Raw genomic sequence first — 17,366 nt, forward strand, 5'->3', positions numbered from 1 at the left:
AGCACAAAAACTCTTCTCCCCACCGATACACCACCAGTCGTGAACATGAGCACGGGTAGGCTTTGGGAGACTAAAGTTTGCAACTTCAAGTTGTCAGCTAGATTGTCTTCTGCTTCCAGTGCACAACCTGGGAGGAGCTGGCAAAGCACATGGGTCTCAGACCAGACATTGAGGTGCTTGAATTAGCTGAGACCTCCTATCGCTGGTATCTGTAGCGCATCTACATCCACCATTATTCGGGGAATCTCTTTCTGTCATAGTTTATGTCTCTCTCCTTCTTCCTGACCATTTTCCCCTGGTCTCTACCCCTGTTCTGCCTTTGCCAACCATACTGTCATCCTTTTCCCCTGGCATGGGACTTCTCAGACAGCAGAGCCTCCAGCCCCCATGCTAAGTGGATCTGCTCTATTACTACAGTTTAGTTTCTCTAGACTACAGTTTCAGAGCAATGAAATATGCTTGCTTGATGTTAGAAATATACCTCCTACTTCACAGAAATAAGAGCTGTGGATTGTCACATTTAACATGCCAGACTATTTTGATTTCAACAGTTCAGAAGCGGAGAATGATTTTGTTTAAGGCAGCCTCAGCCTGAGCCATGCCAAACTTGTCTTTGGCATTGAGGATATGTATTTTTTTATTTTTATTTTTTAACTTTTTGTTTTGGAGGAGGGGGGATCTAGAAAAGGGAGATAGATGGAGGAACAGCAACAAAAAATGTTAACTTTCAGTGGCCAGCACTTTACCTGTCAACAGTACTATATAGGTTGAGAACAGAGAACTGTTTCATTAGTTTCTTGTCTTCTCTTCCTTTCTCCTTTCTGCAAATGTTAAGTGCTGCATCTAGAGTTGTATTCAGAACAACGTGCACATCAGGGGAAGCATCATAAGGTTCAGAACAGAACCTTTAGCACCCTGCTACCCATCAGGACACCTTCTTTCTGTTAGGAATGTCACCGCATCCGACTAAATCTGTTCCAAAAGAACCAGGTCAACTCAGTAAACTAGACATCTTCAATGTTATAGCTAACGCTACTATTTATATATCTACTATTGGGAAGGGAATAGTTACTCTCTTACCTGTCTTACTTTTCTCGTGCCTACTGGGCTTCTTGTAAGCAGGTGCTGTCATGCAATTGATGTTTGCTGGTTCCACCCAATAAGCAGAAAACCTGAGGCACATATGGGTTTTCTTCTAGGTCTAGCTGCAAGGTTGGAGATTAAAATTCCACACATGCACACAGACACACAAATTTTTCCTTTTTTTGATGTTGGACCTTTGTTCTGTTTGCTTGCATTATATGACTGTGGTATTGCCGTGTGATCTAGAAAATGCTCAGCTAAGCAAACTGCTCAGAACTTAATGTAGTGCTTGATATTTTCATGATTTTACTCAAAATGGTGGTATTTGGTATACTTTCAAATATAACTAGGATTTGGCTATGTCTGTCTGGCCAATTTTCAGAATGTTGAGGTAGTGTACCAGTACAGCAGGTTTACATTCAGCTTTGCAAAGAGGAAATGATGGATTAAGCATGGATGAGTTGTAAAGAGCCTCTGAGAACAGACAGTTTACAGAATCATTGATTGCACAAGACTAGATATTCCTGTAATTTGTGGTTATGCGGGAAACTCACCATAAATTACCATGAGATTCAGAATCTTCCAAATCTGTGCTGGGATCTGAAGAAGTCTTCAGTGTAGATAGGTGAGTGACATATGATCCTGAGACAGTAGGGACTATTTGTCATTTTAAATGTTATCAAAAAACTACAGGGAAAATACTCTTCCCGGCATGTCTGGGTAAACCTTTTTTTTCCTCTGCTACCAACTAGTGCCACTAGGCACTGTGGTGTTCATGGAGGTTCCAGTGCCAGCACGGAGATGGAATTTTGAGTTTACTTTTCCTTTACGGTGTCAGAAGGACTAAAATAAAATTCTGAATCTATGTTTGAAAACAGTCTCAGTTTTAAGTTCAACCCAGCTGTACCCTGAGGCTGAAACATGGCCATGTTTTGGCAGCAGGGAAGACTGCCATATGTTGCAGTGATAAAGAAATTACACTGATGCCAATCTCTAAAGTCAGACTTATAAAAAATATCTAAGGGAGTATATTTGTAGCAGTATAAACTTATATATGTATATAGAATAAAAGAGCCTGACAAGTCTATTTTTCTGTCTACAAGACATTTGTTTTGTCTCTAGCAGTCATGCACTTTGTAGATGGCACAAGCTGCAATTCACAATTGCTCTTGAGAGAAGAAAGATATAACCCATAAATCCGTTCCATTTCCCTGTTACACAGAATCATGTGCTGTCTCGCTCCCAGCTTCCAATAGCCATAGTACAATTCCACTCTTTGAATAAGTTCTTATTTATTGACTGGCTTTTAGTGAGCACATACTGGAAATCGATAAGAAGATTCCTTTTTTAGCAGTCATTCACGTCAGGCCTCTAAATGAGAGCATGGATGTGGAGATCCTAAACATGGCTGGCAGCAACATGACATTCTTTTTTTTTTTTTAAGGTCAGTATAGGCTGCTGGTTTATAGCTCTCATGGGTGACATGGCTTCTAAAATAGTCAATTAGCTCATTTCAGTGCCAGCAGTTTGTCAAGCGTCTTTGCACACACAAAAAGCCCTATTGGTATTATTGATATGCATATAATAAAATCTACTATAGGATCTGTTCATAGGATGTGGAAATTCCAAACCACATCTACTGCAACTTAATGCAGAACAAAATATCCAATACAAAATACCGATCTCAATCATAAATCTTGTTTTCTGTTGTAGACACTGAAGCTGCTGTTTCTCATCGCTGAAGGAGGACTGCTGCTGATCCACAAAGCCCACTATCTAAGAAGTTTTAAATTCACTCCATTTACTAGTATCCTGAGACACATTTTTGAGATTGCTAAGTTGCTGAGAATAGACAATGGGTTCCACCAGGATCTTCTTGTTTTCACTATTTATGTCCTTGAGCCCATGAAGGAAATTATCTAGAGACAATAAATTTGTTTTGAATCAGAAGTTTGTGTTCTGTGTATACACAGCCTTACCATTTCCACTTCTTTTCTTAAATTCTCACAGTGCTTTGAAACTGAGAAAAAACACTGGCTTTTGCTTCCTGTAATTTTTTTCAGTGAGACTGCAGTATCTGAAGAAGATATTAATTTCTTTTTATGGCCCTCCATCTCATCAGACACAGTAGCACATTTCTTCATGTTATTCTGAGACTGGCAGGTTAGCTTGAGAACAATTTCCACCACTGGTGTCAAGATATTTAATGCTGTTCCTAACCCATGTATATGCTCCTCAGTCATCCTCTACAGCTGAGCTTTAATATCAAATGGCAGAGCCTTATTCTGTAATCTTTGAAAAAAGACATATATGAAACTTCTGCGTACACCAATTCTTTAACAGAGGCAAAAGATAACTAATGCAAATATATTAGCTGCTGATGGACAGGATAGGAGGTGACCTATAAAACATGCATGTTGTCAACATCTGCGGCTGCTTCAGACTGTTCTCACTAATTGAATCTTGTATTTTGTTGAAAGGCATTAAAAGGCCAGCACCGCACTGCTACCTGGATGTTCTTACCTGTGCCTTCTCTGTGTAGCCACTTCAGGGGCATTGCCTGTCCTGAAATAATTTTGCAGCCCCTCAGAGGCCAGTCAGCTGCCTGCTGCTCCCATTCTGCACACCTCTTCCACCAGCACTCTGCCTCCTGCAATTCTGGCACTCCAGTTCCTGCTGAGTTTCTAGACACATGGGCTCAGAAGTGACTGAGTACAGGGAGACTGTTCATCACTTAATGTTGTCACGTCCACACCGTGCAGTGCAGCAAGGTGTGGACACGTTTAAGCTGACACAGAGCAAAATAGCCCTGGAATAAACAGTAATGTGGCCACAATAGCTTTGCGTTGCACATGAGTTAACCGGCCCAGATAAGAAGCATTGGCCTTGTCTTTATGCCTCTGTTTTGAAACAGCACATGGCACAAAAGGCATCGTACACAGCATCTGGTGCTGTGCATTCGCTGAATGGACTTTGCAGCTTTCACTGTCTGCTCTGCAGAGGAGGAATTATGGTGTTTTGTTGCTGTTGTTTTTTTGGATTCATTTACTGGACACCTCAGGGTAGAACAACTCATCTGTCAGTAGGCTTAGCCAAAGGCCCACACTTTGAGAAATGTTTTCAGCATTGTCAGGTGAAAAAGGCTTGAACTCCTGTGACATGACATATATATACAATTTAATATGAAAGCATATCAGGAATGGAGGCAGAGATTTTGGGGATCTACTTTTTTTTTTTTTTTTTGTATTAACTGTACAGATGAGAAAACAAGAACTGACTCCTAAAAATATCCAGTGGCAGGATGTGAACTCTGCTTAAAACTCCAGCTGCTCCAAACAATTATTTAAATAGTAGTACAGCAATGTCTGCTCTTGCCGAATTGTAAGAGTGTCTCACTAATCCTTAATTATTTTGCCTTTTTGCATTTCTGGTGTGTAGAACGTCCTTCACAATCATGAGATCAGATAGAGGGTAAGGGGAGAAAAGCTCCAGCCACCTCAGTTTCAAGAGGCGAGAAAAAATGCTGAGCGTTATCGAGCCTCACTGCATCCCCCCACACACAGACAGCATCTGGGGGAAAATACAAAGGAAAAGACCACACCATGCCGCTTTTACACCTGGGGCTATGCCCGGGACTCTGCCGGGCCTCCTCCCGGGCCACAGCAGCGGCTGGAGGCCCCGGGAGCGAGGAGAGCGGCCGGGAACCGGCGGCAGGGTCCCGCTAGCCCGGCCTCGCTCCTCCCGGTCAGGTGCGGCCCAGCCGCCCCGGGCTCGGCGGGGGCTCGGCGGCCGCGGGCGCTGGGCGGTGCGGGGCGGCGTGAGGCGGTGCGGGGCGGCGCGGGCAGGCTCCTCCCGCTCGGGCAGAGCCGCACAGGCGGCCCGGCGGCTCTGCGGCTCGGCGGCCTCGTCTACCCCTCGCCCCGCCGCCGCCGTCGGAGCGGGCTGGGAGGCACCTGCCGCGAGGTGAGCCGGCCGCCGGCACCCAGCCGGGGGTTGGAGGTGCCCGGGGAGCCGGGGTGGTGGTGGTGGGGGGGGGGTGCGTTTGGTTGTTGCCACGGGGACGGATCAAGCAGCAGCGCCCGCCCCTGGGGCGCCCTCCTCGGTTTGGGTCCGGCGGGGTCGGGGCGAGATGGAGGACGGGAGGATCCGAGCCGGGAAGGGCAAGGCAGGGCAGGGCGTGCTGCCGTGCCGAGCCGGGTAAGGAATCCTCTTCGGACCTGCAGCCCCTGAGCCGAGCGCTGGAAACGAGCTCTCCGTGCTCCTCTCTGCTGCTTAAATGCGCCACATCGCCGCGCTGGCAGGGGGCTGCGGCTCGGAGCAGCACGGCGAGGGAAGCTGCAAGTGGGGAGCCGAGCGAATAGGGCGCATACATCTAATAAAAACACCAAAATCATTCTTTTCAGCTTGTTATAAACCCCCCTGGTTTTGTATGGTGTAGGAGGATATCTCTCCGAAGTGGGCTGGGGTTAGTCTCACTTAAATAAATGAATGCTAAGGGCAGCATTCATGTAGTCATTAAAAAAATTAGGAGTAGCCCCAGAGGCTGCAGCGCTGCTAAGGGTGGCACCGAGGGTGAAGGATTGCTCTGGGACCCGCTTGTTTTGGCAGGGGCAAGGCCTCCGCAGGGTGCTCACCACCTGGTTGGAGGTTTTCATCCAGAAACAAAGTTTATTATTTCCCTAAAACTTCCAGAAATCGAGCGATACGCTGAGCAAATCATATGGTAACCGCAGTTGCTTAAAGAACTACTGATACATGGCTACTCAGTATGATCTCTCTGTTATGTGCCAGTTTGCAAATGAATAGAGAAATTTCTGCTTAACACTGAAAGTATTCCAGGAGAATTCCTTTCATCTTTTGTCTGCGTTTCAGATCGTGAATAATTTGACAGTATCTGCAAAGCACTTTGCAGTTATTATGTATGAAGTACGAAGCGAGGTATGGGTACTCCGAGAAACTGCTCCAGAATAAAAAGCTCTCGCTTTAGTAGGGCACTAAAAATAATGCAGTCATACCAATTAACACCTCTTAAGCATAAGATTCTTTTAGGTGCTCGCAGTGTTGATAAAAATATCATTAGGATTGTGATTTATAGTGCATATGAGCAACAGAAGTCCCTGTTTCTTCCTGTATGTGTGTATGGAGAAAATGTGCATTTGGACATCTATTGATTTGGCAGATGTGGGGAAAACAGTCCTTCTAATACTTAAAACGGGGGGGCAATAGAGGGGAAGAAGCGGCATCTGGGTTTCTTCAGAAATGATCCAGTTAGATTTGCAGGTATGTCTTGCATTCAGTCTTATGAGCGAGGAAGTGCTTTTAAGGAATGGAATTTCAATGTGGAAATTGAGGTGCTATTTATTTGACACTCTATAAATTAGCATACTAAATGAATCACCCAGAATATCATGCTAAGCATTGTCTTTACTGCTAGAAAACCATGTGATATTCTAAAAGTAAAGATGTCTACGCAAACATTAAATTTCTGGAGATTTGTTTTTGAAAGCAAGCTCAGAGGTGTCTGGACTTTGAATTGGCCCTGAACAGAAAATGTAGAGTCTTTCCTCGGACAACAAACTCAAGATTCCCTGGCACCTATGAACTGGGCTGTAATCTTATTTGAGTCTGTCTGCCCTGTAAGAAGGGCATGAGCAGCTGTGTTTGAGATGGCAACTCCTGTTAAAAAGTCTGTATATTGCTACATGTATAAGTGAATTTGGCTTGGGATTTGAATTTGAATGCACTAAAATACTTGAATAACATCGGGGAAGAGGTTTTGTTTTGTTTTGTTTTGTTTTTTTGCCTTCCAATCATTCTGTTAGTAATAAGGGGACCAATAAGTCTGCAGTTCACAATAAGGAGAAGTATGGTTGAAACACTTCTAGCAGATGGAAACTCAGGCTTGCGCAGGCCTGTTCTTCAGTTGGTCCTCGCAAAGTAAAGCGAGCTGGATTTAGCAGGAGAAAATGCAACATATTCACTTTAAAAAATGACATTTTTTGTTATCTCCATTTTCTTTTTTGATTCAGAACATGTTGCTTCTGCCTGAAAAATCAGATACAATGTAGCTTCTGACACTGATGATGAGATTCTACAATGTAGCAAAAAGGAATCTACTGTATATGAAATTCATGGCACTGCTGTGGTATTTTGGGTTGACTTTGCTGACTAGAGTGTGATTGACTTAACAATCAAGAATGGCAATAATTTGTTGCCACATGAGTTCGGGGAAGCGATGATTATAAATTGGGCGAGAAATGGGAGTTGGTTGAAGTGAAAAATGACATTAATTTAAACACTCAGGCAAGAACAGTTGACAGTTCCAGAAGAAGCCAACCAAACATGAATGTTGTCCACTGTCATTATGCTCACCTACAGTAACCTTGTAGTTGTCTCATTTTAGTTCTTTATAGTATATATATAAAAAAATCTTTATATTTCTTATTAATTTAAGACTTTCATATGGCAATTCCCAGTGTGTTCTATGTTCTGAGGCCTTTGATTATGCCAGAACTGATTGGGAATGGAAAAGAAAAAAAGTAAAAATCTTGTGTTTGAATTTTTGTACATCAATTCTTTGGAGATTTTTGGAGGAACAGTGTCAAAGATAGAAAACTACAAAGGTTTTCCTGACAAATTATTTGATTTTCAGAAGTCTGATTTTTAACAAGTTGTCTTTTTTTTTTTTTTTTTTTTTCATCCACAAAAATTACTAATCGCTTGTCTTTGTGGTATTTGTCCACAATTTCTTGAACTGAGAACTACAGTTAATAGTGAAAGACTCATAGGATCCTTGACAGAGCAGTTTCCAAATCTTCAGTTCTTTGTGTTCTGACTTTGTTAGCATTTTGACCACTTGAGATCAAAAGAGAGATGATGTTACTTCTGCCATTCTGTATGCTTACTTGTTTGAAAGATATGTGCTTATAGGTGGGATTCTTTATTTTACATGCTTTTTCTAACTTGATTTCATAGGAAACTTCAAAATTTTACTATCAAATTCTGATCTCTGAAGAAGAGTAGAAAGCAGATACTTCTCACTTTTTTAAGCAATTTAAAAAAAATGTGTGTTGGCTTATGGGTGGGATTTGCCTCTGATTTGAATTTTGGGCTTTAAATGATTGCTGTCTTTAATTTGAGAAGAAGCATGCATAGGAGAGAATTTGTTGAAGGGCATTCCTGCTGAGTCCAGGAAGAAATTCCACGCAACTCAGGGAGGCGGTTTCAGGACAAGACAGTGGAGCAATGATGGTGAAGTTGAGTAGTTTGTACTGGGAGACCAGGAGAGCTTTGAAACCCCTGGTCCTTTGTGTTCCTATGTGGACCAGCCACGCTGGATCGGCCTGGCCTTGGTGGGAAGAGAAATATCTAAAGCAGGCCAGAAAGGAGCTGCAGTGTGTCCTGGGCATGTGTTAGTCTGTGTTCTGGCCCAGACTTTGTCATTTCAAGCACTCGTGGAAGAACTTTGTGCAGACTGCTGCACAACCTGGCCAGGAGTAGAATTGGAAAAATGTTTTGTCAAGATTTTATCAGGCTTGTACTTTTTTTAGTTGCTCTTTCAGCTGTGGAGAAACTTGGACCTAGCTAAACTTTGACATCCCTTGCCAGACTTTCTGTGGACCAGCAATGCTTGGATTCCTTTCTGGGAAGAGTTTTTGCACCCATGGGATAGCTGAGCTGGAATATCTTCTGTGCTCCGTGCTGTCAGTAGACAGCTAAGTCACCTAAAGGGCAGATACTCTGTGGGAACGCAGGTAGTACCGATGTGTCTTTATACACATAGCTATGTTGCTAACCCTTCAGAGTACATCTCTCAGTTGTCTTGAGAAATGAAAGGTGTCATTTAAAAAAAGTCCCAGTAGTAAATGCCACGCAAATTCTGCCAGTAAGAAGCTATTGACTTTGATATCAGCAGTCAGAGATCTGTGTGAAAGCAACAAAATATGTAAAGTTATGAGTAAAATAAATCAGAGGCTTTCAGAACATCAATAATACTCGAAAATGTATGATTTTTCTTTAAATTAGATGACTACTCTGAACAATTATGTAAATTGAGAATGTGTTCTGCCAAAACTTCTGTAGCAATATGCTGCTGAAGATATGTGTTGAAGAACTTTAATTGTGGAGGATGAGCTTTATAGGGGGATAAACACTGTAAATATTTTGATTCATCAGTACTTAAAAGTTATGGTTATTCTGAAGAGTGTCTTTTGCAACCATTTGTCTTTATCTTTCCTGACAGGAATTATATTACATATGTAGTGGTGTTTTTTGACAGTATAGAAGGTGTGATGTTGCAGCTAATTTATTATTTTTTTTTTTTCTGAATTTGTGGTTACTTAAGATGTGTCTTAAAAATGTCTATATGTACTTTTTTCCCCTGGTAGTCTAAACCCTACCATCTTCAATTTGTTTTAACCCCTTTATGCCTCCAGGATAGCCTCTCCTCCTACTGTTCAGTAAGAGTCTGCTTCAAAAAATTCTCAGCATTGTTATTCTGGGCAGCGAGGGGCTTCTGCTTCGAAGGTGTGATATCTAAGAATGATTGAGGTCCATTTCTACTGTGTTGGTAACATTTGGTTTCTGTCCTGCATAGGTTTAAAACAAATAAACAAACAAACAAACAGAAAACCAGCAAAAAAATGCTGATTGGCTAAGTGAAAACTATGTTGCTTAGATTAATAATGAATTCGGAAGTGGACATGAGCAAGCTTATGGCCTTATTATGTCTGAAACATTTTCCATCAGGGTTCACTTCAGGTTAAATGAAGTACATGCAAAGGGCTACTGCCATTTGTGAGCTAAACTGGAGCTCTACCTGGCTTATCAAGACAGAAGAGATAAAAACCTGTGGTTGAAAAGTGTCGTCGGGGTTTGTAGGATGCATTCTTTCCAGTTTTAGTTCTGATGTTCTGTTCTCTAAAATTGATAATGATCTTGTTTTCAAACAGCTAAGCTTATACATAGAGAATGGTTTTGTGTGTATGTATGTATGTATATATCATCTCATATAATCACCTCATCTAATATAGATTTTAAAATGGTCTTTAAATAAGTAACACAGTCATAAGGCTCCTCTCTGAGGGGATGCATCCTTTGCATGTTTCTTTTATCTTCTGTGTTACACTTAGTTTTGAAAGCCTCCTTTGAGTGGAAGTGACCTTTATTTTAGTTGCATAAAACAGGAAAGATCTGCAGTGATGTTTCTGGAAAAGTACTGTGACTTTGACGTCTGCAAACTGAGGAAATCAAACGAGAGATCTGGACAGCTGACGGCTGACCTGAAGTGCGGAACTTCTGTAGTGGGATGATAATATGTGCTGTACATTATATTCCTTAGGAGAACTTCCTTTATACGTACATATTTTTTCCCTCCGTTAGTAGAAGACCCAGGCAAACAAGCAGGGAGAGGACAGGACTGCTTTCTGGCAGGGTCTCAGTGCATCAGGACTGCCAAGCGCACTAAAAGCAAGCCACGGCCCTGCTGCGCTGTGCTGCCCATCCGCAGTGAGGTTACATCGAACTGCACTCTGCATCTCTTGCGGTCTGTGGTGAGTTTTGCATACAGATAGGTCTGCTGTACTCACTTATGGGAAAGTGCGTAGGAAACGGAGGGATGCGATACAACTAGGGAATCTCATGTGTCTCCTTTTTGCGCGTGGGCTTTCATCCTCCAAAAGGGGCCACAGTTAGAAGTGGAAAAAACATAGAAGCTGCTGGAAGGTAAAGAAGAAAGGACCGGGTGTTCTTCACTTGCTTACCTATGGAGGAACAGAAACAGGAGTTTGCCTTTACAGCAAGCAAGTCAAACTCTGAAATATTTCTGTGGCTGGGAGTGGCCTTCTGACCCACGCAGTTCTCTTGGACCAACGTGACCGGACCCTCAGCCAGAAGCGTGCTGTTTGGATGCATGTGATGCAGGAGGCTCTCTGAAGATGAGAACAAGTCATGCACAAAACTAGGGTGGTACATACTTCTTGCAGCTATTCATATTTCCACAGGATCCTGGATCCGTCATAGTGCTGTAAACTGTCTTACAGGGTGGAGAGCTGCTAGACGGGCGGTTTGAATTTATCATCTTTACTAAGCAACTCGTGCACTTTGGACTTGTATTGATTTTAGTGGTGCTGCTGGATAAGTGAAGAGAAGCAAGGCTTTAATCGCTGAGCCTTGTCTGTTGTCGTTGGAGGCAGATTAAGACACAAACACCTCCAGCTTCCAACCTCCCTCTGCTCGTGTAGCAAAGCTAGTGGAGCGGGGCTTGTGCCTGCACCTCAGCTGGCTGTGGGCACTGTGATGGCATGTCTGTAGCTGTGTGAGCTGCCGGTGAGTGGGTTTGCACTGCAGTGCTGGTGGGAGGGTGGAAACACAACTGATGCTGTGCTCTGGGACAAAAATCTGTGGCAGAGCCTGGGGCGTACCAGGGATGGGGAGCGGAAGTGTCTTCGATGGCATAATTTGCCTTGGGGAATTGTATGCTATGTTTCTATGTTTTCCCCTGTCCCTGACTGGTCTGTGTTGTGTGAATATTTAAAATTGTTGCTAGAAACCCAGAGGAAGGAATTTTCATAGGCTGCATCTTTATCTTCTGGCTCATTTATTCTTTGGCCCCAGTAGTGGAAGAGATTACTATGTAACTACCAAGCAGCTCACAGCAAACCCAGCCAAGTCCTGAATGCTTTTATTTAAAAAAAAACAAACACACGCATACACACACAAAAGCAGTGGTGTAGCCATGGTGACCTAAGGGTAGGTGAAGGTGAAGGGTGTCGTTTGTTTGAGCCAGTTGAATGTAGTCTGCAGGAAAGAGAAAGAAGGGCAAGGGTACCAGGCAGAAGCATTTCTTTTGCTGTGAACTGATGAGGTCAGAAGTCTGAACACTTGTCTGTTTCATTTCTAATGATATTTCTGATCCCAATTATTGATCAGAGGTTTTAAAAAAGATTAGAGATGATCTTTTTAGGATTTTCTTCCTTAAGACAGAGGCTTTTCTCCAAATTAGGAAAAAGCGTGTATCAAACTGAGGGGGGTGGGAAAAGGTTGAAGAAATTCTTGAGTTGTAACTCAGAGCCTTTTATCTGACAGAGAAAACCAAACAAAAAGCCCCACTCTCTGTTCTCAGTTAAGATTACTTTTCATCTATACACACATTTTAAAACTCTGTCAGAAGAAATGGAGTTTCTCACAATGTTTAAATCTAATGGATTTATGATCCCTTATGCTCCTTGTCTGGAGAGATGGACGACAGCTGAGTAGAAGCTGTGGATCAGTCTCTCCTTACCCTTTCTGTCGTGGTTCAGTACAAAACGTTCTGCAGCAATATCAGCTTCAGGTACCTGTGATCCCCCTGCTCCCCTGTTGTGCTGGCATCCCAGTTCGTGGAGGTGTGCTCTGGACCGGCTCACCAGCACTCCTCGTAGAGCTGATCACAACACCGGTCAGTTTTAAGGAGAAAAAAAAAAAAAAAAAGTAAATTGAAAATAAAAGGTAACCCCAGAGATGTCTCTACATGTTCTAGACCAGGCAAGAGAAGGAAGCACAGAAGCCAGTATTGCTACTGAACTTGTACCCCTTCTATCTTGACAGAACAGCAACTGACTGCTTTGCCTGGGAATGAATATATGCAGACTAGACAGACGTGCATTGGAGGTGCTTGATGTTCTTTTGTATAGTAAGGGATAAAAGTTGTTAAATTAGTGTTTTTATTTACCAGATTCTTTCACTGAATTGGAATAAGCAAATGTTTTTACTGCAGCTTACCATAAACAAACAGAAGGGTGTTTGGAAATCCTGACCAGCTTTTGTGTAGGAGAGAGCAATCATAACAAACTGGTTCTGTGAGAAACTGAAAACAAATAAAAGATGAGCTGTTACCCATCGTTTACAAAAGCAGAAGCAGTTGTGCCTAAGAAGTAGCAAGTGACTTTAAACATTGAAAACCCTTGTTTGCCAACCTGGGACAAATTTCAGTAATACTTCACGTTCTCCTGTTTTTAGAAGATCTTAGGAAACCAAACGCAAGGACTTTAACCAACTCCGGACTCAGAGAAGGGTGGAAAATCTCCAACTACTGCGTTTAGTACTGCAAGAAGCCTTCTGAATCTCCCTAAGGTATTTCCAAGAATACCAACACCTTTCCTATGTGTTTCTGAGAGTGTTACTAGCCAGTTACAGTGTTGCAGTTAACTAAAGCAAAGAATCCATCCCTCTAACAAAAAACAACAACAAAAAAAGGCTTTGTGTGAGGAAAACACTTCTTGTATCAAGAAACGAAATCAGTGAGATTTCCTACTTCTTTGAAACTATTTTCTGTATTATTTTGTGTTCTTGGCATATTTCAGCCTTTCAGTCCAACATTACCGTAACAAGTGATAGGCAGGCATTATTAAGATGAGCAGAATATTTCCAGTTGTGTGGCCAAAGGATGGATTTGTGTATATTTGTATTTTTTTTTTTAAAGCAGTAGTTAATTCATTGTTAAATGACACCAAATCCCCAAAGCAATACTCCACTTTCACTTTTTACTGATTTTTTTGTGACTGAGTAATGTCTGAGTGTCTTGATAGTAAATAACTCACATTGGCTGTATTTGTGCAACCATATCTGTGCCCAAAAGAAAGTCTCCAGCATTAAAAAGTAAAGGGTTAGGCTCAGACTGGAAATGGAGCTGATGAAATGGTAATAAGACTTATGCCTGAAATTGCACTTTTTTCTTAGTTATACCCTCCATGGAGCAGAGGCCTGTCTTAAGCAGTCTTGGGATCTTCACAGAGAATTTCTTGTCTGTGTGGTTCCTCTGTAACCAAGTAGCCTGGAAAACTGAAGCCATGTATCAAATGCTTTTGTGACTGCAATGGTAGGAAAAACAAATACGGTCTGTTTTATGGGGAAGGATGAAACCTTCCATATATAAATATCTTTAGGACATGCAAATTGACTGTGCTGTGTAGATACTCACTTAGCTCTGAGCAATGTAGCAAGAGCTGTAGGGACCAGTATTGTTAGTACAGTGTTTTGTGCAGGTGACATGTTGAGAAACCAGTCTGATGTCTCTGCAAGCCTCTGCATTAGGCTGTGCTGAATGCAGGTGAGCTGATGATGCTTTAGAACTTCCAGATTGGTAAATTCCAATCCAGATTCAGGAATTTTGTTCTCTGTCTGAGATGTGGACTTCAAAGACCACGCTTACATAATGGTAAATCTGGTAAATACTCAGGTCCCAGCAATATTTGTGCATCAAATTTTGAGTTATCTGAGAGAACGCTTGTATTGCCACTAGTGGTTACTGAGAGAACTTCATAAATATGTTAAGATCAAGTAATTTTTAGGTTTAGCTAGTCTGTATTTTGTACTCTTCCTCTGTTCGAAATCGACAGGAAGAAACATAACTTGTCTTTCTCAGACTCAGTGTAAGTACAGAGGTAAAGCTAGCATTTTTTTTGCAGCATGCAACTCATGTTATATTTGAAAGGATGGTCACAGTGGTGATGCAACAACTTCTGTCTGCTCACTGACTGGCAACACTGCCAGATCTAAGAGTTAAAGACTGTAAGGTAGAGAGAGATCTTCCAAACCTATTTTTGCATCTATATTTACTGAAGAACAAGTGTATCCTGATAAGGTAGTGTTGCCATGTGAATGAATGAACCTGGCCAAACCTAGAAGTCAGCCCTTTGGTTACAGTGACTTGTGTCATCTGGATGCAGTCCTTCACTCAGTTCTTCTTGGCTGCATTCAGCATGTTACTGTCCAAAGATGGAGCAGGGGGGAACAAAAAAAACCAGTAAGTCTGTGCTTAGAGTACTGGAACACGTACAATACAACTACTCAATTCATTGGCAAGGTGAGGATCAGTCTGTCCCTCCTGCAAATCCTCTGATTCAAATCCAGGTTTTCGTGTGCCATTTGGTAGAGGGAAAAATCAAGCACCGTTTAATTATCCTCTTAGCCCCTAGATCTGTCTCCAGAATCCTTGGACTGTCACTGGAGAGAATGGGTGGGTGCTTCAGGCCAACTTTGTGCCAGTCAGCACCTTTTGGGCCAGTGTGTGTGTTTCTGTTCCCAGTTCAAGACGAATAGCTTCCATTTGTTGCATAATTCAGTGGCTTTTAATCTCAGCATTGCCAGCCTTAAGCATTCAAACAATGGAAGTCACTTCCCAGACATTAGTAATTAAATAAATTCAGACGCTTTTCATAATAGTTCATAAGTCTGTTGTTAGATTGTTTTCAAGCTTTTTTCAGCAGCCTTGAGACCTGAAATTTCGTTCTTTGTTTGAAATGAAAGCTTCCTTTCAGGTGCAGTTTGGTTCCAGCAGCTGTACTTGGTGACAGGGAAGGAAATCATAACGACTGCTTTATTTTGACTGTTCCTTACCTTAAAATGTGTTTATTTTCTGATCACCTCTTACCTTTGACTGCAATAAAACATTTGTCTAGTGGTAGAGACTGAGTTAGCACTATTTTCTTCCTACAAAAGTCTGCCTCTGATGGTGAGGCACTGGCACAGCTTGCCCAGAGAAGCTGTGGATGCCGCATCCCTGAAGGTGTTCAAGGCCAGGCTGGATGGGGCTTTGGGCAACCTGGTCTGGTGGGAGGTGTCCCTGTCCGTGGCAGGGGGGTTGGAACTATATGATCTTTGAGGTCCCTTTCAACCCAAGCTGTTCTATGTTGTCAAATTGTACTTTAGTAGGTCTGTTTTTAAGTGAAGATGCTGTTGCATCTAGACATTCCTCTAGAGAGGTGCTAGCACTGATATATTTACTTTTTATTACTTGCTGTGGACCAAATTTAGAGGCAACATAGGTAGCTTCCATATGGATTAGGGACTGGGAATCTAAACTAATGAAAGACTTACTGAAATTAAAAAATATATATATTGTAGTACAGCGGAGTTGTCAGAAGAATACAGTGAAATACAGCAGTTAAGACTCCTCTTGATCATGTAAAAAAGCTTATGAAGTTTCTAGCACATTAAAAAAGCTATTTGAAATAGTGTGGTTTCATTGGATATATGCAGTTTAATTTAGTCATTATTCCTTTCTGAAATCGGTTGTCCCTTTTATGTTAGCAGAAGTTGTTTTTGCTTTAATAGTTCATAGCAGCAGGGATCAAATGCTTTACACTCAAACAAGAATAAGTATTAAGAAGATAAACTCTGATCATGCTGGTACCAACAATATTTAATGTGTTTTAAATAATTAAAAATGCTAATGTGATATCCTTGTAGATAAAGTGCGTAGTTAAGGCAATTAACAACATAAGATCTTGTCAAATGAGGCTTTCAATGTGACTTCTTTTCTGCTACAAAAAAGCCCTAACACCTCTATGAAAAGTGATTGTAATCAGTCATACAACCACCTGTGGTGGAGGGGACCTCAAAAGATCATCAGGCCCAACCTGAAAAATGTGAAAAGTGAGGCTGGATGAGATGATCCAGCACCATGTACAGTTCTGTCTTGAAAACCTGCAATGATGGGGACTCCACCACGTCCTTGGGGAATTTGTGTCGGTGATTCTTGCCATAAGAAATTTCCTCTTTATATCAGGATGAAGCGTCTCCTAGTGCAATTGTACTTGTTGTCCTTTGTCTTTACCATGTTGCTCCTTGTGAAGAGGGAGCCTCTGTCCTCTTCACAGCTGCCTTTTAAGTACTGGGGCACTGTGATGAGGTCCCCCCTGAGCCTTCTCTCCAGGGTGGAAAGACGTAACTCCTTAAGTTTTTCCTCATAGGGCAGGTCCTCCAGCCCTTGGATCATCTTCATGGCCCTCCTCTGGACCCTCTCCAGGCTGTCTGCATCTTCTTTTGAATTGTGTGTGTGTGGGGGGGGGACTGGACACAGTGCACCAGGTGCAGCCTGACAAACCCTTCCTAGGGTGTGATGATCACACCTTGATTTCTGCTAGCAATACCCTGTGGATGTAGCACAGGACCCGGTTTGCTTTCCTTGCTGCAGCACTATACAACTGACTCATGTTCAGCTTGGTGTCCGCCAGGACTCCAGTTGCCTCTCAGCATGGCTGCTCCTCAGCCACACAGATCCTTTCCTGGGCTCCTCTGAACTGGTAGGAAGATTGTGGGTCTTCCAAATTGAGCTTTGACTTCGCTAAGAACTTCAGTAATATTGAAGGAACTGTTTTGTCCTTGGACATATCCGTGAAGAAAATATTTGGGAGAAGAAATCTCTCCATGGCTCTCTTGTGGAGTTCTGGTGTAACTATATCCAGGGAAGTCATCTCTGTTTTCTGGGACATGAATACTCTATAATAGTAAAAGGCCACTCT

At 42.3% G+C, this 17,366-nt stretch overlaps 1 protein-coding gene across 7 annotated transcripts in view; it reads left to right on the forward strand.

The window, feature by feature from the left end:
* Positions 1-4,926: 4,926 nt before the first annotated feature.
* KLHL32 (kelch like family member 32) overlaps positions 4,927-17,366 on the forward strand; it is a 122,467-nt gene continuing 110,027 nt past the window's right edge. Inside the window, exons 1-2 of one of the 7 annotated variants that reach the window (XM_050709954.1) lie at positions 4,940-5,046; positions 13,081-13,194. The gene's annotated coding sequence lies outside the window, so the exon portion shown is untranslated. Of the gene's footprint in view, positions 5,047-10,482; positions 10,635-13,080; positions 13,195-17,366 lie in introns of those variants that run through there. The other 6 variants (XM_035561763.2, XM_050709958.1, XM_050709953.1 and 3 more) reach the window with 6 other exon arrangements.

The sequence above is a fragment of the Cygnus atratus genome, chromosome 3, assembly GCF_013377495.2.
Source record: "Cygnus atratus isolate AKBS03 ecotype Queensland, Australia chromosome 3, CAtr_DNAZoo_HiC_assembly, whole genome shotgun sequence".
NCBI classification, from domain to species: Eukaryota; Metazoa; Chordata; class Aves; order Anseriformes; family Anatidae; genus Cygnus; species Cygnus atratus.